This window comes from Rutidosis leptorrhynchoides, chromosome 1, assembly GCF_046630445.1.
Source record: "Rutidosis leptorrhynchoides isolate AG116_Rl617_1_P2 chromosome 1, CSIRO_AGI_Rlap_v1, whole genome shotgun sequence".
Classification (NCBI taxonomy): domain Eukaryota; kingdom Viridiplantae; phylum Streptophyta; class Magnoliopsida; order Asterales; family Asteraceae; genus Rutidosis; species Rutidosis leptorrhynchoides.
The window spans coordinates 333326129-333349899 of record NC_092333.1 but is presented as its reverse complement, the minus strand read 5'-3'; the positions used below and the strand labels follow the sequence as shown (position 1 = coordinate 333349899).

The 23771-nt window shown below is 34.1% G+C and overlaps 1 non-coding gene across 1 annotated transcript; it reads left to right on the top strand.

The window, feature by feature from the left end:
* Window positions 1-15967: 15967 nt before the first annotated feature.
* On the top strand, window positions 15968-16074 carry LOC139887130 (small nucleolar RNA R71). Its single transcript, XR_011772974.1, has one exon. It is a non-coding gene; the product is annotated as a small nucleolar RNA R71 (small nucleolar RNA).
* Window positions 16075-23771: the final 7697 nt, after the last annotated feature.

Sequence of the window (23771 nt, the reverse complement as noted above, 5' to 3'; positions counted from 1 at the left end):
GGTTTAACTAATGCACCAGCTGTGTTCATGGACCTTATGAACCGAGTGTGTGGATCATACCTTGACAAGTTTGTCATTGTTTTCATTGATGACATACTTATTTACTCAAAGAATGACCAAGAACACGGTGAACATTTGAGAAAGGTGTTAGAAGTATTGAGGAAGGAAGAATTGTACGCTAAGTTTTCAAAGTGTGCATTTTGGTTGGAAGAAGTTCAATTCCTCGGTCACATAGTGAACAAAGAAGGTATTAAGGTGGATCCGGCAAAGATAGAAACTGTTGAAAAGTGGGAAACCCCGAAAACTCCGAAACACATACGTCAGTTTTTAGGACTAGCTGGTTACTACAGAAGGTTCATCCAAGACTTTTCCAGAATAGCAAAACCCTTGACTGCATTAACGCATAAAGGGAAGAAATTTGAATGGAATGATGAACAAGAGAAAGCGTTTCAGGTATTGAAGAAAAAGCTAACTACGGCACCTATATTGTCATTGCCTGAAGGGAATGATGATTTTGTGATTTATTGTGACGCATCAAAGCAAGGTCTCGGTTGTGTATTAATGCAACGAACGAAGGTGATTGCTTATGCGTCTAGACAATTGAAGATTCACGAACAAAATTATACGACGCATGATTTGGAATTAGGCGCAGTTGTTTTTGCATTAAAGACTTGGAGGCACTACTTATATGGGGTTAAAAGTATTATATATACCGACCACAAAAGTCTTCAACACATATTTAATCAGAAACAACTGAATATGAGGCAGCGTAGGTGGATTGAATTATTGAATGATTACGACTTTGAGATTCGTTACCACCCGGGGAAGGCAAATGTGGTAGCCGATGCCTTGAGCAGGAAGGACAGAGAACCCATTCGAGTAAAATCTATGAATATAATGATTCATAATAACCTTACTACTCAAATAAAGGAGGCGCAACAAGGAGTTTTAAAAGAGGGAAATTTAAAGGATGAAATACCCAAAGGATCGGAGAAGCATCTTAATATTCGGGAAGACGGAACCCGGTATAGGGCTGAAAGGATTTGGGTACCAAAATTTGGAGATATGAGAGAAATGGTACTTAGAGAAGCTCATAAAACCAGATACTCAATACATCCTGGAACGGGGAAGATGTACAAGGATCTCAAGAAACATTTTTGGTGGCCGGGTATGAAAGCCGATGTTGCTAAATACGTAGGAGAATGTTTGACGTGTTCTAAGGTCAAAGCTGAGCATCAGAAACCATCAGGTCTACTTCAACAACCCGAAATCCCGGAATGGAAATGGGAAAACATTACCATGGATTTCATCACTAAATTGCCAAGGACTGCAAGTGGTTTTGATACTATTTGGGTAATAGTTGATCGTCTCACCAAATCAGCACACTTCCTGCCAATAAGAGAAGATGACAAGATGGAGAAGTTAGCACAACTGTATTTGAAGGAAGTCATCTCCAGACATGGAATACCAATCTCTATTATCTCTGATAGGGATGGCAGATTTATTTCAAGATTCTGGCAGACATTACAGCAAGCATTAGGAACTCGTCTAGACATGAGTACTGCCTATCATCCACAAACTGATGGGCAGAGCGAAAGGACGATACAAACGCTTGAAGACATGCTACAAGCATGTGTTATTGATTTCGGAAACAGTTGGGATCGACATCTACCTTTAGTAGAATTTTCCTACAACAACAGCTACCATTCAAGCATTGAGATGGCGCCGTTTGAAGCACTTTATGGTAGAAAGTGCAGGTCTCCGATTTGTTGGAGTGAAGTGGGGGATAGACAGATTACGGGTCCGGAGATTATACAAGAAACTACCGAGAAGATCATCCAAATTCAACAACGGTTGAAAACCGCCCAAAGTCGACAAAAGAGCTACGCTGACATTAAAAGAAAAGATATAGAATTTGAAATTGGAGAGATGGTCATGCTTAAAGTTGCACCTTGGAAAGGCGTTGTTCGATTTGGTAAACGAGGGAAATTAAATCCAAGGTATATTGGACCATTCAAGATTATTGATCGTGTCGGACCAGTAGCTTACCGACTGGAGTTACCTCAACAACTCGCGGCTGTACATAACACTTTCCATGTCTCGAATTTGAAGAAATGTTTTGCTAAAGAAGATCTCACTATTCCGTTAGATGAAATCCAAATCAACGAAAAACTTCAATTCATCGAAGAACCCGTCGAAATAATGGATCGTGAGGTTAAAAGACTTAAGCAAAACAAGATACCAATTGTTAAGGTTCAGATGAAGAAGAAATACCCGCATCTATTTCCAGAAGATTCGTCAACACCTTCAACAGCTTAAAATTTCGGGCCGAAATTTATTTAACGGGTAGGTACTGTAGTGACCCGAACTTTTCCATGTTTATATATATTAATTGAGATTGATATTTACATGATTAAATGTTTCCAACATGTTAAGCAATCAAACTTGTTAAGACTTGATTAATTGAAATAGGTTTCATATAGACAATTGACCACCCAAGTTGACCGATGATTCACGAACGTTAAAACTTGTAAAAACTATATGATGACATATATATGGTTATATATATAGTTAACATGATATTATTATAAGCAAACATATCATTAAGTATATTAACAACGAACTACATATGTAAAAACAAGACTACTAACTTAATGATTTTGAAACGAGACATATATGTAAAGATTATCGTTGTAACGACATTTAATGTATATATATCATATTAAGAGATATTCGTACATCATAATATCATGATAATATAATAATTTAAAATCTCTTTTGATATTATAAACATTGGGTTAACAACATTTAACAAGATCGTTAACCTAAAGGTTTCAAAACAACATTTACATGTAACGACTAACGATGACTTAACGACTCAGTTAAAATGTATATACATGAAGTGTTTTAATATGTATTCATACACTTTTGAAAGACTTCAAGACACTTATCAAAATACTTCTACTTAACAAAAATGCTTACAATTACATCCTCGTTCAGTTTCATCAACAATTCTACTCGTATGCACCCGTATTCGTACTCGTACAATACACAGCTTTTAGATGTATGTACTATTGGTATATACACTCCAATGATCAGCTCTTAATAGCCCATGTGAGTCACCTAACACATGTGGGAACCATCATTTGGCAACTAGCATGAAATATCTCATAAAATTACAAAAATATGAGTAATCATTCATGACTTATTTACATGAAAACAAAATTACATATCCTTTATATCTAATCCATACACCAACGACCAAAAACACCTACAAATACTTTCATTCTTCAATTTTCTTCATCTAATTGATCTCTCTCAAGTTCTATCTTCAAGTTCTAAGTGTTCTTCATAAATTCCAAAAGTTCTAGTTTCATAAAATCAAGAATACTTTCAAGTTTGCTAGCTCACTTCCAATCTTGTAAGGTGATCATCCAACCTCAAGAAATCTTTGTTTCTTACAGTAGGTTATCATTCTAATACAAGGTAATAATCATATTCAAACTTTGGTTCAATTTCTATAACTATAACTATCTTATTTCAAGTGATGATCTTACTTGAACTTGTTTTCGTGTCATGATTTTGCTTCAAGAACTTCGAGCCATCCAAGGATCCATTGAAGCTAGATCCATTTTTCTCTTTTCCAGTAGGTTTATCCAAGGAACTTAAGGTAGTAATGATGTTCATAACATCATTCGATTCATACATATAAAGCTATCTTATTCGAAGGTTTAAACTTGTAATCACTAGAACATAGTTTAGTTAATTCTAAACTTGTTCGCAAACAAAAGTTAATCCTTCTAACTTGACTTTTAAAATCAACTAAACACATGTTCTATATCTATATGATATGCTAACTTAATGATTTAAAACCTGGAAACACGAAAAACACCGTAAAACCGAATTTACGCCGTCGTAGTAACACCGCGGGCTGTTTTGGGTTAGTTAATTAAAAACTATGATAAACTTTGATTTAAAAGTTGTTATTCTGAGAAAATGATTTTTATTATGAACATGAAACTATATCCAAAAATTATGGTTAAACTCAAAGTGGAAGTATGTTTTCTAAAATGGTCATCTAGACGTCGTTCTTTCGACTGAAATGACTACCTTTACAAAAACGACTTGTAACTTATTTTTCCGACTATAAACCTATACTTTTTCTATTTAGATTCATAAAATAGGGTTCAATATGAAACCATAGCAATTTGATTCACTCAAAACGGATTTAAAATGAAGAAGTTATGGGTAAAACAAGATTGGATAAATTTTCTCATTTTAGCTACGTGAAAATTGGTAACAAATCTATTCCAACCATAACTTAATCAACTTGTGTTGTATATTATGTAATCTTGAGATACCATAGACACGTATACAATATTTCGACCTATCATGTCGACACATCTATATATATTTCGGAACAACCATAGACACTCTATATGTGAATGTTGGAGTTAGCTATACAGGGTTGAGGTTGATTCCAAAATATATATAGTTTGAGTTGTGATCAATACTGAGATACGTATACACTGGGTCATGGATTGATTCAAGATAATATTTATCGATTTATTTCTGTACATCTAACCGTGGACAACTAGTTGTAGGTTACTAACGAGGACAGCTGACTTAATAAACTTAAAACATCAAAATATATTAAAAGTGTTGTAAATATATTTTGAACATACTTTGATATATATGTATATATTGTTATAGGTTCATGAATCAACCAGTGGCCAAGTCTTACTTCCCGACGAAGTAAAAATCTGTGAAAGTGAGTTATAGTCCCACTTTTAAAATCTAATATTTTTGGGATGAGAATACATGCAGGTTTTATAAATGATTTACAAAATAGACACAAGTACGTGAAACTACATTCTATGGTTGAATTATCAAAATCGAATATGCCCCTTTTTATTAAGTCTGGTAATCTAAGAATTAGGGAACAGACACCCTAATTGACGCGAATCCTAAAGATAGATCTATTGGGCTTAACAAACCTCATCCAAAGTACCGGATGCTTTAGTACTTCGAAATTTATATCATATCCTAAGGGTGTCCCGGAATGATGGGGATATTCTTATATATGCATCTTGTTAATGTCGGTTACCAGGTGTTCACCATATGAATGATTTTTATCTCTATGTATGGGATGTGTATTGAAATATGAAATCTTGTGGTCTATTATTATGATTTGATATATATAGGTTAAACCTATAACTCACCAACATTTTTGTTGACGTTTTAAGCATGTTTATTCTCAGGTGATTATTAAGAGCTTCCGCTGTCGCATACTTAAATAAGGACAAGATTTGGAGTCCATGCTTGTATGATATTGTGTAAAAACTGCATTCAAGAAACTTATTTTGTTGTAACATATTTATATTGTAAACCATTATGTAATGGTCGTGTGTAAACAGGATATTTTAGATTATCATTATTTGATAATCTACGTAAAGCTTTTTAAACCTTTATTGATGAAATAAAGGTTATGGTTTGTTTTAAAATGAATGCAGTCTTTGAAAAACGTCTCATATAGAGGTCAAAACCTCGCAACGAAATCAATTGATATGGAACGTTTTTAATCAATAAGAACGGGACATTTCATATTTGTCCTTGGTCTCCTTCATGGGTAGCTCAATCTGTTTTTCAATACCTAATTTTCGATCGAGCGTTCCTAACACTCCTTTCTTTATCATCAAACTTTTGGTCGTTTAGACCATTTACCATTTTTTTCTATTTCCCTTGCATTTAATGCTATGATATCTGAATCATCGGTTATTAATCCGAGGTGGTTTCAGGAAAATTGTGTTTTTAGATGATTAAACGCTGATGGTAATATGGTGGAATATGAAAGGTTCCCTGGTAACAATAAAAGAGCACGCGTATATATCAACGTTATAATAAGGTTGTTTCGTACGAAAAGTCGAAGTTGTCTTGCTGGAGCTGTGACGAAACTGGCTATCTCGAACAGCAGATGCAAAGTTATTTTCGGTAATAATAACGCTAAAGGAATTAGCACAGCTACGTGTTAAACGTTTACTTAGTTGCCGAGAGTTTATCAGGTGAAAAGTTATATGCATCAATCTTTTCTTCCGTAGATGAAATGCGGTTGGTTCATCCTCTCGATTGAGGTGTTTTCAAGAATTACGAAAGGATTGTACACAGATTGTAATCGTCAAGATACAAATGAGGTTTTAGGGTAAAATCAAGTGGAAAACTTGAAGATTTGTTTAGTTTCATATGTTATAATCAATATTTTAATTAATTTTAATTGTCCAATGTTGGTAGTCCTCGATTGATAGTCCACAGTTAGCAATTCAACAATTCATATATAATTTAATATATAATATTCGAATTAATTAATACGTATCGTGACCCGTATTCGTCTCAGACTCGATCACAACTCAAACTATATATATTATTGTAGAACCAACCTCAACCCTGTATAGAGAACTCGATCATTACTGCATATAGAGTGTCTATGGTGATTCCAAATAATATATATAGATGAGTCGATATGATATGTCAAAACCTTGTATACGTGTCCCGATATTTAAAGTGCGTAAAATAAATAACAGAAAATAAATGACGATAAATAAAATTGCTAGAATTTAAATTGCGATAAATAAATTGCGATAAATAAAATGTAATCAGTTAGCTAGGAACAGTTAGCTAGGATTTTGTTAGCGTGGATTCTTAACAAAATTTCTCATAGTTAATTTGTTTGTTTCTAACAAATTTTTATTTTATCAAATGTTTTCTTCATTATGCCACTTGTTGGATTCTGATTGGTCAAAATCCAAATATGAAATTGAATGAAAATGGTTATTCTGCGGTGAACAGATACGTATATCGGTGAGTGCAAATAGGATAGTAAATGACTGTTGAATCAGCTTTGACGAATGTACAGTGTAACTTATTAAGGTGAAATCTAAATATTCCTCGGGTATTACCTACCCTTTAAAATATTTTCACCATTAACAGTTTGTTCAAAAGAATTTTTAATTACAATCTTTATGAAAATATATATACATATATATTTTCTTCAGATATAATCATGGATTTAATGAGTCAATATGATATTAAACTCATTTGATTTACCGTCAGAATAAGATTATATAATCTCTAAAACATTAGAGATTATATAATCGTCATGTCGAACGAAGATAAATGATGTAGAACGATTCGTAGATTGATGATTATGCTCGAGGTACATAATGAGATTTTGAGGCATAGATTGTTGATGGTACTGGTGCCTTTATTGATGGTACTGTTGGTGTCGGTGATGTTGCTGAAGCTGGTATGTTTTGCACCATATTTTCTAAGGCTACAACTCGGGCGCGAGGCTTGTTGAATTATTATTCCGGGATGATTGTCGGTCGTAACAAATGAATGAATAAGGTTTAAAATTTTAGATAGAATCTAATCGTGGCGAGGTATTCGGGAAATGAGTATAAAAATGGTGTTTCTAATAGATTCACCGGTAAGTGCTTCAGGTTCTTTGCCAAGAGGGAAATTTGGTTGATGGAAAAGATCACCTTCCTCTTGTCTCTATTGATTAAGTAGGCTACGAACTCATCAGATGAATTGGGGATGACTGATTGATTGATTCATTCTGGTGACGTTGCTTTCGGAGCTGGAGTGGGACTTCATATCGAAATCCGAGGGACTTGAACTAGTTTTGAGTTCCATTTCGTACATTTGAATAAAGGATTTTTCGATATGAAATGATTTTCGGATATCAGATAATATTCTAATTACATAGAATACCTATACATAGTACAGAAGATCCCGTAAATTACGAAGGGAATTAAGGAAACGTGTCAGATAAAGTCTACAGTAACAGATACGCTAAGACATGAATTTTGTCTATACACTATTCATGTAATTATTGTAGTATAATGTGTCTAGACTAAGAATGATAAGAAAGTGATTCCCTAAGATTGATAAGAAGGTAATTTTCGACACGAATTGATAAGAAAAACTTTTGACATGCAGACACGGTCGAAGTCCAGACTCACTAATGCATTCTAACGACTTATCAATTAGACGTACAAATGCAGACCTGGTTCGCTAAGACCACCGCTCTGATACCAACTATCATACCCCGTCCTAATCCATTCGGACGAAGTCTATATCGATTATAAACGATTCACAATAGTTGATTACATCGCGAGGTACTTGACCTCTATATGATACATTTTACAAACATTGCATTCGTTTTTGAAAAGACAATCTTTCATTACATCGAAAGTTGACAACATGCATACCATTTTGTAATATATCTTACTATAATTAACTTAATAATAATCTTGATGAACTCAACGACTCGAATGCAACGTCTTTTGAAACATGTCATGAATGACTCCGAGTAATATCTCTAAAATGAGCAAATGCACAGCGGAAGATTTCTTTCATACCTGAGAATAAACATGCTTTAAAGTGTCAACCAAAGTTTGGTGAGTTCATTAGTTTAACATAAATAATCATTTCATAATTTTAATAGACCACAAGATTTCATATTTCCATTTTTCGTAAACATACGTCCCATGCATAGAGATAAAAAAATATCATTCATATGGATTGAACACCTGGTAACCGACATTCACAATATGCGTATAAGAATATCCCCATCATTCCGGGATCCTCCTTCGGACATGATATAAATTTCAAAGTACTAAAGCATCCGGTACTTTGGATGGGGCTTGTTGGGCCCGATAGATCTATCTTTAGGATTAGCGTCAATTAGGGTATCTGTTCCCTAATTCTTAGATTACCAGACTTAATAAAAAGGGGCATATTCGAATTCGATAATTCAACCATAGAATGTAGTTTCACGTACTTATGTCTATTTCGTAAAATAGTTATAAAAACAGCGCATGTATTCTCAGTTCCAAAAATATATATTGCAAAAGCATTTAAAAAGGGATTAATGAAACTCACCTAATGTATTTTGTAGTAAAAATACATAGAACGACATTGAACAAGTATAGGGTTTTCCTCGGATTCACGAACCTATATCATTTGTATATATATTAAAATGTATATTCATAATTGAACAAGTTTATATCTTATATTGTAAATTATATAATATGTATATATTTAGTTTGTGTATATATTCGAAATGTTTAATATCAATATAGTTTTATTAACATATATTTTTTTAGTATTTTAATAGAAATCCTAACTTGTTATATATATGATTATTTATATAAATTTTGTTAATATGATTAAAACATACTTATAATCATAGTAATATCTTTTAAAACTTTTATTTTCCTAAACGCAATCATTTTTAATAATAATGATATAGATAATACTGATAATAAGAATGATGATAGTTTTAATGAAAACAAAATAATAATTTTAGTAAAAATAATCATAATGATGATAATGATACTAATTTTTAATAATAATAGTGTTAGTAATAGTTTTAATGATAATGATAATAATAATAATAATTTATAGCTTACTTAAATTATAATTTTATCCATAGTTTTTAAATTCATAAATTTATACATATTACATAATATTATTCATAGCAACCTATTATTTTCATATTCGATGTTTTGAATTTAACGTTTATAACAATAATTTTTAAATCATGATTTTTTCTTAATCTTTCTTATATTATACTTAATTCATAACTTAATTATAATATTTTTATTTCATAATTTTCTTCTTAATATTCTAATATCTTCAGTTTTAAATTTAGACATAATAATAATTCTAATACTTAATGATAATAATAATAATAACCATAATAATAATAATAATAATAATACTTAAATGATACATTTAACAATTATAAATATATTAATAATACTTATAATACTAATAATAAAAATAATGGTTATAATACTTATGATTATGGTATAAATAATAATAATTATGATTCTAATAATATTTAGTATTAATATACTTAATAAATAATAACAATAATAATGATAACTATATTAATAACAATAACACTAATAATAAATAAAAATATATAAAAGTGTATACCCTTTGAATCCTTCTTCTAAAAAGAATTGCACCCGACCGGGCTCGAACCCGTGACCTCCCGCTCACACCCTATCACCCCACACCACTGAACCATTTCTGTTTTTCCTGAAACTAACCCAACTCCTTTTAATATAACCCGTATTATTAATCTGTTTCATATTCATCTCCTTCTTCACTAGATTAATTCGATCAACCAGAGGCACCACATTAACAGTTATTTAAATGAATGGGTTTAGGATGTTCAAACTTAATAGAAACAATGAATTGAGATGATCAGAAAAAAAATCTAACAAAAGAATTATAACAGCAGCAGCGGCAGCCCGTTAACAACCATGAAGAACTCAAACATAAATTTGAAAATCTAGACCGTTTTAGATGATGCTTTCAACATGAAAAAGGTTTTTAATTGTTATTAGAAACTTCCTGCATCGTTAATTGATCAAAAAACATTAACATAATCACGAATTTTGATGATGAACATCTCTTTGACTTTCTGAAATTAAAGTTTGACTCTTAAATTGGAATCCGTTACGAAGAATTGAGAATTGAAAGTTTGTAGATAGTTTTACGTAGGGATTCCAATAACAACTGCATTATTACATTTTTATTTAACTTCAAAATCGATCTTTTTAATAAAAATGAACACGTACAGAGTTTAACTGTGTTCTTCAATGGTTTCTGTTTTTAATTTGATTTTAAAAAGAGCTGAACGATTCTTCCCAACTCATTGATCAATTCTTCTGTTAGATATAGATTGATGGTCGACATAATATTCCATCCAGTACAAAGAAATATAAAAAAAGTAAAAGCAGAGAACGACTTTTAACTGATTTTGTATTCATCTGTTTTTGATTTCGAATATAAGTACAAAAGTGAGATCATCATCTACAGATGGAAAGCAATTTGAAACGAATTTTGGAGTGATATATATGTATAATTCGTCTGGTATCATTTTTGGGGAAGAAAACAAAAATGTTAAAGTCTCTTTATGATGTTAAAGGGGATCCCAAATTTTTTACAGCTATTTAATATTAATTATAATTATAAATAATTATAAATATATAATAATATTACAAATAAGAATAATAAGTATTTAAATAATTATAATAATAATAATAGTTAACAATAACCCTAACAATACTTTTTAATACAAATAATTATTAATATTACTCTTAAATATGATGTTATTAATGATAATAATACTTTATATTATCTTTGTATTATCATTATAATAGTATTTATAATATAAATAATGATTATTAATGATAAAAGTAAAAATAATATCTATGATAATACAAGTAATGATTAAGATATAGTAAGTTACATGTATCAGGTTTCATATATATATATGTCATATGTATTTAAAATAATAATATTAATAATACTAGTAATAATAAGGATATAATATGTTACATGTATTAAATTTTACATTTATATAATAATATTAATAATTCTGATATTAATTTTTAGTATTAATATTTACTTTAATGATAATAAGAAAGATAATAATAACAATAGTAAAATAATGATTATATTGTAACTTGAAATTTCACATATTTATATTATATACAATTAGTTATATAATATTGATTTTTTATATAATATATATAATATATATTAATGTTTGTACATTTTAACTATATATATATAGTAATAATTATGTATAGATATTATATATATATATATAATATTCAGACTACTATCTATAATTATGTTTTAAACATCAAATTTTACTACATAGGTAAATATAACCTCAAAGTATTATTCTTTTAATACCTTGTTATCATTGACCATTTATGTTCAAAATCTTATATATTCAATTCACTCTATATAATAAAATAACAAGTTTTAGTTATTCTTTGTTATCTTTCATAATAACTAAATCATATAATAGTTCATTAATATATTTAATTTACTATATAGAATTTTTTAATTATATAATTATACATCTCTGTTTACAATTAAGAGTTCATGAATCGTTAGAATCTGGTCGAGGTTAAATGAATGTATGAACACATTTTAAAACTTTTGAGATTCAACTTAACAAACTTTGCTTATCGTGTCGGGATAATATAAAGATAAAGTTTAAATTTGATTGGAAATTCCCGGGTCATCACAACAACCGCATCAAGTTTCTCAGCTTGGAGATGTAGATCTAAAGCAAGTTCTGATTCTGAGCACAGACATCGGCACTCTCAACGAAAAATAGTGAAGCATTAAAGATGAATGCTGGTCTTATTTGGGGTGCCTCACCATAATCAATTTAGGTTGATAATGCCTTAGTCATGCAATGCTCTATTAGAGATTTCAATCTAACAAGATTTTCACCTTACTTAAGCCTTATTTTTATTGACAAACGTTTCAGGTTTTCAAAAATACTCTTTCGAAAAGGGTTTCTTTTGCAAAAATTTTGAAATTTGGCTTAAGGACTTGTAATCTTAGTAATGGGTTAATATATTACAGAATAAAAAGATACCAACATCCCACATTTATCTAGTGTTTTAATTGGATGTTATCCCACACTTAGTGATAAGCTAGGATGTGGCATAGTTTGAATCTTGAGCTAGTAGCGAGAAGAAAGAAATACCCCTAGCAGATGCGGCTGGTTTCTAATCCTTGTGTCTTTATTGACTCATTTGTCATCCTTTATTCTTCTACTCTACTTTATTGCACGGGTTACCTCCCGAGAAGCGCTTTTGTTTAAGGTCGTTGGCTCGACCGTAGTGATGCCTCAAAAAGCAAACATTCCTCGCTGATGGTTGTGATCTTGGTCTTCTCGAGGGAATGTGAGTCTTGGTGGATAAATCCTAAGAAAGTGTCGGACCAATAGTGGTAACAGATTCGGTACTTCTCTTGAAGATCTTCTGAAAGATAAGTAGTGCGCAGTTTCGGCTCTTGATAAGTCTTGAAGTCCGATGAGGATATGATACACTGCTCTGCTGGTTGACCCATGAATGTCAATCATAGAAGCAGTGCTGGTGTTGATGATTTCTCTGATGGGATGCTCATTTCGGAGGTCTTCAAACAATGTCAGAAACTGTATCTTTAGATTTTCGAAGTCTTTGAAATGGTGATCTCCACAGTAAGAGTCTGGTGCTTTGGACAGATTAGTTAAGAGACGAAGCTGGAAAGAAGTGACCAGCAATCCTGATCCGAGTATTAATTTCACCGTCTTTGAGTATATCTCCCAACATCCAGCTTTAAATATGAAACTAGGATCTGTGGATTCGTGGAAGATACATGATAGCTACTTTGTAACATAGGTGGCAATGTTGACTCAATCTGGTTCAAGATGAGAGAATGGATTGTTTCGCCTTGCTTCTTCCATAACAGCGTCTCGTAACTATTTGATAATCAGATCAACTTGGTGATCAATTGTTACGTAAATCACTAGTCTGTCTGGTGTGCTTTTGAAATTATCTCTATCTAAAAGAGCGAAAAAGCTGTGAATATCCTCGATCATTTTGCAAATCAAAGTGATAAGTCAGGCGTCCGGTGGAAAGATCCATATGCTTCCGGATAGAGTCAGTAGTGCTCGTTGGTTTCGTGAGAACGGAAGTGTAGATCCGGCTAAGACATTATAAACCCTAGAATAAATGATCTTCTGATCTCGACAGAATCTTGTCTCAAGGATAGTACGAACCACTGAATTGTGCTCTCGTTGCCTTTCTTCGTGATAGATATGATCGTGAAGAGAATTGATAAAGTCTTAAATGCGTTCTTCTAGGATTTCAACATCATTGTCTTCTCTTCGAAGATAGAGGTGGTGTTCTTCTCTGATAGCCATAATTCGTTCTATTAAACGTAGCGAAAAATCAATGGTTGATTTTCGAATGGCTTCAAGAATGTCTTCAATTTCATCGGTATCATTGATGAAGGTGATCATGTCTGCATGTGTGGATATAACCGGAATTCGATCTGAGGAAGAGTCCGGCTCCCCTTGACCTGGTTCGGTTAGAGAGTGCGAGTTATTCAGAATGTCTTCATGTTGCTCTTCCTCATCATCATCGGTATCTTGTTCCTCGGAGGATGTGTCTGATGAATGGGTTTCTTAAGTATTCTGATTCTCCACTTTAATACTTGCAGGATCAATTTCTATATCCTTAACCTCAGCCTTATCGGTCTTCTTCTTGAAGCGAATGATTAAACTGTGATCTGCCGTCTCAAGCCTCATTATTTCTTCAAGACGCTCAGTGCTTGCAGCGGGTATTGTCACAGTTTCTTTTACGTCTTCCATTTCCTCTTCCTCTTTAGATTCCTCCTCTTCATCTATTTCTTCACTGGGATCCTCTTCTTCCATTTCTGGGTCGTCTACAGACTGTGATTCGACACCCATCTCGACATCATCGGCTGGTGGTGAAGACTCGTCATCGGAAGTGATCCGTCTGGTGGAAATAGCAAACATGTCTGCCTGCCCAGAAAGATTGGTTGGTCTGTCAATTTTGAAGGTAACGCTCTCCCCATGTGATTGTAAGATCAAGGTTTGATTGTACACATCAATGACAGTCCTAGCCGTATTCATGAAAGGTCTTCCAAACACTATTGGTGTGTGTAGGTCTTCCTTAATATCCATCACTACGAAATCCGTAAGATACAAGAATTTGTTGACTTTCACCAAGACGTTCTCAACTATGCCCTTAGGATATCGAATTGTATGATCGGCAAGTTGGATTGTCATTTTAGTTGGTGACAAGTCTCCTAACTCTAATCTCTTGTAGAGAGAGTAGGGGATTAGGTTGATACTTGCTCTTAAATCTGCTAGCGCATGAATGGTTCCAGATTGGTAGATTGAACACGGGAAAACGAATCGGTCCGTATCTCCTAGCTTTGGTGGTAGAGAGTTTCTGAGTAATGCAGAGCATTCTTCACGCAGTGGAATTTTGTTAGAGTCTGGTATCCTCTCCTTTGTAGAAAGAAGCCTTCGGATGTATCTCTTCTGGTTGGGAACTTTAGACATAGTGTCCAGGAATCTTCCATCAAGTTTGAAGGAATCGAGCTTGGATGGTTCTTCTTGTAGCCTTCCAGGATAATGTAAGTGAACTGGAGTTTCAGGAGTTGGCTTCTGAGTATATGTTGATTTGTTCATGAGCCTAGTTGACCTTCTCCGCGGTTCTTTCTCTAGGATTACGGAATCCATTTGCTTTGCTTCTTCTATGTGGGGATTTTGGATAGTATTACTTGGAAATCTTCCATGCGGTCAGTTTCAAGGTGTTGTGATAACTGTCTGACCTGCGTTTCCAAACTTTTGAGCAGAGCCAATTGATTTCTCATTAGTATCTCCGTCTGATCTTGTATGGTTGCAGTTCTCTGATTTAACTGTTGTTTCCCTTGAATGACCTGAGTTAACTGATCATCAGCTCCGAGAGTGGGGTTAGTTGCTTTTGTAATCTGGGTGGTATTGGAATTTTCCTCAACTGGGGGACCAGTGAGTGGAAGTGGTTGATCGTAGGTCAATTGAGATTGTTGGGCTGGATAAGGTGGATAGCGATAGAGAAAAGGTTGATTGCTTCGCTGAAATTGATTAACCCTAGGTGGTTGATTGAATCCGGGATTTGGTGGACGAGCTGGGTATTGGACGTAACAGACTGAACCGCTAGGGTTTTCGTACTCAACTTGATATTCTTCAGTAGGTTGTGGGTTGGTACAATTAACACAAGCCTGAGCTTGGTTAACCTGTTGCGACTGCGTCTTCAGTTCTCCGAGTTGTTTAGCAATAGATTTCATCTTATCCGTGAGGGATTTTATGGCCTCCGTTTGATTGTTAAGTGCAGAGAGTGGGGCAGATGATGAAGTTGCTTCACCACTGTTCCAGTCATGATGATGCATTGTCATGTTCTCGAGCAATTCCCATGCTTCTTCTGCGGTTTGGTTCATCAGATTCCCTTGAGCTGCTGCATCGATCGTCGTCCTATGATTTACCGTAAGACCATTATAGAAGGTACAAATTTGGGCTGACCGTTCTAGCTGGTGATTAGGGCATTTCTTCAGCAGGGTTTTGAATCGCTCCCATGCAGTGTAAAGAGATTCATCATAACTTTGTTTAAAGTTAATGATGTCATTCTTCAGTTTGGTTTGTTTAGAAGGATGGAAATATTTGGTTAGGAATTTAGTAGCCATCTCCGTCCATGACGTGATGGAATCTTTTTCCAGTCCTTCGAACCAAGTTTGAGCATGAGGAGTGAAAGAATAGGGGAACAAGTATAGCCGGACTATATCTTATCTTATCCCTGGATGTTTGTAGGAGTTCGAAAGAGATATGAATTTATCAAGGTGAGAATTAGGATCGTCATTCGATAATCCATGAAACTTATAGCTATTCTGAATGAGCTGGATGATGTGATATTTTAACTCGAACGAGTTGAAATGTCCCGTTCTTATTGATTAAAAACGTTCCATATTAATTGATTTCGTTGCGAGGTTTTTGACCTCTATATGAGACGTTTTTCAAAGACTGCATTCATTTTAAAACAAACCATAACCTTTATTTCATCAATAAAGGTTTAAAAAGCTTTACGTAGATTATCAAATAATGATAATCTAAAATATCCTGTTTACACACGACTATTACATAACGGTTTACAATACAAATATGTTACAACGAAATAAGTTTCTTGAATGTAGTTTTTACACAATATCATACAAGCATGGACTCCAAATCTTGTCCTTATTTAAGTATGCGACAGCGGAAGCTCTTAGTATTCATCTGAGAATAAACATGCTTTAAACGTCAACAAAAATGTTGGTGAGTTATAGGTTTAACCTATATATATCAAATCGTAACAATAGACCACAAGATTTCATATTTCAATACACATCCCATACATAGAGATAAAAATCATTCATATGGTGAACACCTGGTAACCGACATTAACAAGATGCATATATAAGAATACCCCCATCATTCCGGGATACCCTTCGGATATGATATAAATTTCGAAGTACTAAAGCATCCGGTACTTTGGATGGGGTTTGTTAGGCCCAATAGATCTATCTTTAGGATTCGCGTCAATTAGGGTGTCTGTTCCCTAATTCTTAGATTTCCAGACTTAATAAAAAGGGGCATATTCGATTTCGATAATTCAACCATAGAATGTAGTTTCACGTACTTGTGTCTATTTTGTAAATCATTTATAAAACCTGCATGTATTCTCATCCCAAAAATATTAGATAGTAAAAGTGGGACTATAACTCACTTTCACAGATTTTTACTTCGTCGGGAAGTAAGACTTGGTCACTGGTCGATTCACAAACCTATAACAAATATGTACATATATATCAAAGTATGTTCAAAATATATTTACAACACTTTTAATACATTTTGATGTTTTAAGTTTATTAAGTCAGCTGTCCTCGTTAGTAACCTACAACTAGTTGTCCACAGTTAGATGTACAGAAATAAATTGATAAATATTATCTTAAATCAATCCAGGACCCAGTGTATACGTATCTCAGTATTGATCACAACTCAAACTATATATATTTTGGAATCAACCTCAACCCTGTATAGCTAACTCCAACATTCACATATAGAGTGTCTATGGTTGTTCCGCAATATATATATATATATAGATGGGTCGACATGATAGGTTGAAACATTGTATACGTGTCTATGGTATCTCAAGATTACATAATATACAATATAAGTTTATTAGGTTATGGTTGGAATAGATTTATTACTAACTTTCACGTAGGTAAAATGAGTAGTTTTTATCAATCTTGTTTTACTCGCCATTTCTTTGTTTCTAATCCATTTTGAGTGATTCCAGTGGCCACAGTTTCGTATTGAACTTAACAGTTTTGAGTGTATATACCAATAGTTCATACATCTAAAATCTGTGTATTGTACGAGTACGAATACGGGTGCATACGAGTAGATTTGTTGATGAAACTGAACGAGAATGTAATTGTAAGCATTTTTGTTAAGTAGAAGTATTTTGATAAGTGTATTGAAGTCTTTCAAAAGTGTATGAATACATATTAAAACACTACATGTATATACATTTTAACTGAGTCGTTAAGTCATCGTTAGTCGTTACATGTAAGTGTTGTTTTGAAACCTTTAGGTTAACGATCTTGTTAAATGTTGTTAGCCCAATGTTTATAATATCAAATGAGATTTTAAATTATTATATTATCATGATAATATGATGTATGAATATCTCTTAATATGATATATATATACCTTAAATGTCGTTACAACGATAATTGTTACATATATGTCTCGTTTAAAAATCATTAAGTTAGTAGTCTTGCTTTTACATATGTAGTTAATTGTTAATATACTTAATGATATGTTTAATTATCATAATATCATGTTAACTATATATATATATATATCCATATATATGTCATCATATAGTTTTTACAAGTTTTAACGTTCGTGAATCACCGGTCAACTTGGGTGGTCAATTGTCTATATGAAACCTCTTTCAATTAATCAAGTATTAACAAGTTTGATTGCTTAACATGTTGGAAACACTTAATCATGTAAATAACAATTTCATTTAATATATATATAAATATGGAAAAGTTCGGGTCACTACAGTACCTACCCGTTAAATAAATTTCGTCTCGAAATTTTAAGTTGTTGAAAGTGTTGACGAATCTTCTAGAAATAGATGCGGGTATTTCTTCTTCATCTGATCTTCACACTCTCAGGTGAACTCGGGTCCTCTACGAGCATTCCATCAAACCTTAACAATCGGTATCTTGTTTTGTTTAAGTCTCTTAACCTCACGATCCATTATTTCGACGGGTTCTTCAATGAATTGAAGTTTTTCATTGATTTAGATTTCGTCCAACGGAATAGTGAGATATTCTTTAGCAAAACATTTCTTCAAATTTGAGACGTGGAGAGTGTTATGTACAGCTGCGAGTTGTTGAGGTAGCTCTAGTTGGTAAGCTACTGGTCCGACACGATCTATAATCTTGAATGGTCCAATGTACCTTGGATTTAGTTTCCCCCGTTTACCAAATCGAACAACGCCTTTCCAAGGTGAAACCTTAAGCATGACCATTTCTCCAATTTCAAACTCTATATCTTTTCTTTTACTATCCGCGTAGCTCTTTTGTCGACTCTGGGCGGTTTTCAATCTTTGTTGAATTTGGATGATTTTCTCGGTAGTTTCTTGTATTATCTCCGGACCCGTAATCTGTCTATCCCCCACTTCATTCCAACAAATCGGAGACCTGCACTTTCTACCATAAAGTGCCTTAAACGGCGCCATCTCAATACTAGAATGATAACTGTTGTTGTAGGAAAATTCTGCTAACGGTAGATGTCGATCCCAACTGTTTTCGAAATCAATAACACATGCTCGTAGCATGTCTTCAAGTGTTTTTATCGTCCTTTCGCTCTGCCCATCAGTTTGTGGATGATAGGCAGTACTCATGTCTAGATGAGTTCCTAATGCTTGCTGTAATGTCTGCCAGAATCTTGAAATAAATCTGCCATCCCTATCAGAGATAATAGAGATTGGTATTCCATGCCTGGAGACAACTTCCTTCAAATACAGTTGTGCTAACTTCTCCATCTTGTCATCTTCTCTTATTGGCAGGAAGTGTGCTGATTTGGTGAGACGATCAACTATTACCCAAATAGTATCAAAACCACTTACAGTCCATGGCAATTTAGTGATGAAATCCATGCTAATGTTTTCCCATTTCCATTCCGGGATTTCGGGTTGCTGAAGTAGACCTGATGGTTTCTGATGCTCAGCTTTGACCTTAGAACACGTCAAACATTCTCCTACGTATTTAGCAACATCGGTTTTCATACCCGGCCACCAAAAATGTTTCTTGAGATCCTTGTACATCTTCCCCGTTCCAGGATGTATTGAGTATCTGGTTTTATGAGCTTCTCTAAGTACCATTTCTCTCATATCTCCAAATTTTGGTACCCAAATCCTTTCAGCCCTATACCGGTTCCGTCTTCCCGAATATTAAGATGCTTCTTCGATCCTTTGGGTATTTCATCCTTTAAATTTCCCTCTTTTAAAACTCCTTATTGTGCCTCCTTTATTTGAGTAGTAAGGTTATTGTGAATCATTATATTCATAGATTTTACTCGAATGGGTTCTCTGTCCTTCCTGCTCAAGGCGTCGGCTACCACATTTGCCTTCCCCGGGTGGTAACGAATCTCAAAGTCGTAATCATTCAACAATTTAATCCACCTTGTTTCTGATTAAATATGTGTTGAAGACTTTTGTGGTCGGTATATATAATACTTTTGACCCCATATAAGTAGTGCCTCCAAGTCTTTAATGCAAAAACAACCGCGCTTAATTCCAAATCATGCGTCGTATAATTTTGTTCGTGAATCTTCAATTGTCTAGACGCATAAGCAATCGCCTTCATTCGTTGCATTAATACACAACCGAAACCTTGCTTTGATGCATCACAATAAATCACAAAATCATCATTCCCTTCAGGCAATGACAATATAGGTGTCGTAGTTAGCTTTTTCTTCAATAACTGAAACGCTTTCTCTTATTCATCCTTCCATTCAAATTTCTTCCCTTTATGCGTTAATGCAGTCAAGGGTTTTGCTATTCTGGAAAAGTCTTGGATGAACCTTCTGTAGTAACCAGCTAGTCCTAAAAACTAGCGTATGTGTTTCGGAGTTTTTGGGGTTTCCCACTTTTCAACAGTTTCTATCTTTGCCGGATCCACCTTAATACCTTCTTTGTTCACTATGTGACCGAGGAATTGAACTTCTTCCAACCAAAATGCACACTTTGAAAATTTAGCGTACAATTCTTCCTTCCTCAATACTTCTAACACCTTTCTCAAATGTTCACCGTGTTCTTGGTCATTCTTTGAGTAAATAAGTATGTCATCAATGAAAACAATGACAAACTTGTCAAGGTATGGTCCACACACTCGGTTCATAAGGTCTATGAACACAGCTGGTGCATTAGTTAAACCAAACGGCATGACCATAAACACGTAATGACCGTAACGTGTTCTGAAAGCAGTCTTTGGAATATCATCTTCTTTCACCCACATTTGATGATACCCGGAACGTAAGTCAATCTTTGAATAAACAGACGAGCCTTGTAGTTGATCAAATAAGTCGTCGATTCTCGGTAGTGGGTAGCGGTTCTTGATGGCAAGTTTGTTCAACTCTTGGTAGTCGATACACAACCTGAATGTACCATCTTTCTTCTTGACAAACAAAACAGGAGCTCCCCAAGGTGATGTGCTTGGTCGAATGAAACCACGCTCTAAAAGTTCTTGTAATTGGCTTTGCAGTTCTTTCATCTTGCTGTGTGCGAGTCTGTAAGGAGCACGAGCTATTGGTGCAGCTCCTGGTACAAGATCTATTTGAAATTCAACGGATCGATGTGGGGGTAATCCCGGTAATTCTTTCGGAAATACATCGGGAAATTCTTTTGCGACGAGAACATCATTGATGCTCTTTTCTTCAGTTTGTACTTTCTCGACGTGTGCTAGAACAGTATAGCAACCTTTTCTTATTAGTTTTTGTGCCTTCAAATTACTAATAAGATGTAGCTTCGTGTTGCCCTTTTCTCCGTACACCATTAAGGGTTTTCCTTTTTCTCGTATAATGCGAATTGCATTTTTGTAACAAACGATCTCTGCTTTCACTTCTTTCAACCAGTCCATACCAATTATCACATCAAAACTCCCTAACTCTACTGGTATCAAGTCAATCTTAAATGTTTTGCTAACCAGTTTAATTTCTCGATTCCGACATATATTATCTGCTGAAATTAATTTACCATTTGCTAATTCGAGTAAAAATTTACTATCCAAAGGCGTCAATGGACAACTTAATTTAGCACAAAAATCTCTACTCATATAGCTTCTATCCGCACCCGAATCAAATAAAACGTAAGCAGATTTATTGTCAATAAGAAATGTACCCGTAACAAGCTCCGGGTCTTCCTGTGCCTCTGCCGCATTAATATTGAAAACTCTTCCACGGCCTTGTCCATTTGTGTTCTCCTAGTTCGGGCAATTTCTAATAATGTGGCCCGTTTTCCACATTTATAACAAACTACATTGGCATAACTTGCTCCAACACTACTTGCTCCGCCATTACTTGTTCCGACACCATTTGTTCCTTTCGTTCTGTTAACCCCTGGTCCGTAGACCTCACACTTCGCCGTGCTATGACCATTTCTTTTACACTTGTTGCAAAATTTGGTGCAGAACCCCGAGTGATACTTTTCACACCTTTGGCATAGCTGCTACTGATTGTTGTTGTTGTTGTTGCGGTTATTATTGTTGTTGGGATGATTGTTGTAGTTACTGTTGTTGTTGTTATTGTTGTTGTTGTTGTTGTTAGGCTGTTTGTTGTAGTTGCGATTGATGTTGCGATTGTTGGGATAGTTGTTGCGATTATTGTTGTAATTGCTGTTGTTGTTGTATTGGTGATTCTTATCTCCGTTTTCCTCCCACTTTCTTTTGACTTGCTTCACATTGGCCTCTTCAGCTGTCTATTCTTTAATTCTTTCTTCAATCTGGTTCACTAGTTTGTGAGCCATTCTACATGCCTGTTGTATGGAGGCGGGCTCGTGTGAACCTATATCTTCTTGGATTCTTTCCGGTAATCCTTTCACAAACGCGTCGATCTTCTCTTCCTCATATTCGAACGCTCCCGGACACAATAGGCACAATTCTGTAAATCGTCTTTCGTACGTGGTAATATCAAATCCTTGGGTTCGTAACCCTCTAAGTTCTGTCTTGAGCTTATTGACCTCGGTTCTGGGACGGTACTTCTCGTTCATCAAGTGCTTGAATGCTGACCACGGTAGTGCGTAAGCATCATCTTGTCCCACTTGCTCTAGATAGGTATTCCACCATGTTAACACGGAACCTGTGAAGGTATGCGTAGCATACTTCACTTTGTCCTCTTCAGTACACTTACTTATGGCAAACACCGATTCGACCTTCTCGGTCCGCCGTTTCAATCCGATCGGTCCTTCGGTTCCATCAAATTCCAAAGGTTTGCAGGTAGTGAATTCTTTGTAGGTGCATCCTACACGATTTCCTGTACTGCTAGATCCAAGGTTATTGTTGGTATGTAGCGCAGCCTGTACTACGGCTATGTTTGAAGCAAGAAAGGCACAAAATTCCTCTTCGCTCATATTCAAGGTGTGTCGAGTAGTCGGTGCCATTTCCTTCAAAATAGTCAAATGAAACGAGTTAATCATATAGAATATCAAGAGTAGTCAATAGTATTTCGTAGCGTAATATGAACTTATTTATAAAAGCTCTTTCTTCATATTAGCGTTTTATACTCGTTAATTCGGGTAGTACCTACACGTTAAGTTCATACTTAGTAGCTAACATACCATTTCAACTACTACAATTCTATATGAAAAACTAATCACAAAAATATATATATATATATATATATATATATATATATATATATATATATATATATATATATATATATATATATATATATATATATATATATATCATATCATATTCAAGCCTTTATACAATAACTTGAAAACTTACAATACCGCTATTTTACATATAGCATGAAATATAGCACATAAAACTTTGATACAAAGTAGTTGCGAAGATAATTCTAGTTAATAAATAAGGCGTTCAGCAAAGGCAATAAAGACACGTAATTCATATGTCCAGAAACAAGTCATTCATTCTGGTTTTACTAATACCACTTCCCATCCTTGGTTTTGTGGAACATAACCGTTGTGACCGATAGTAAGACAATGTGTTGTAACGTCGTCAAAAGGATGAAGGTTACGTAATGTCCAACAGTC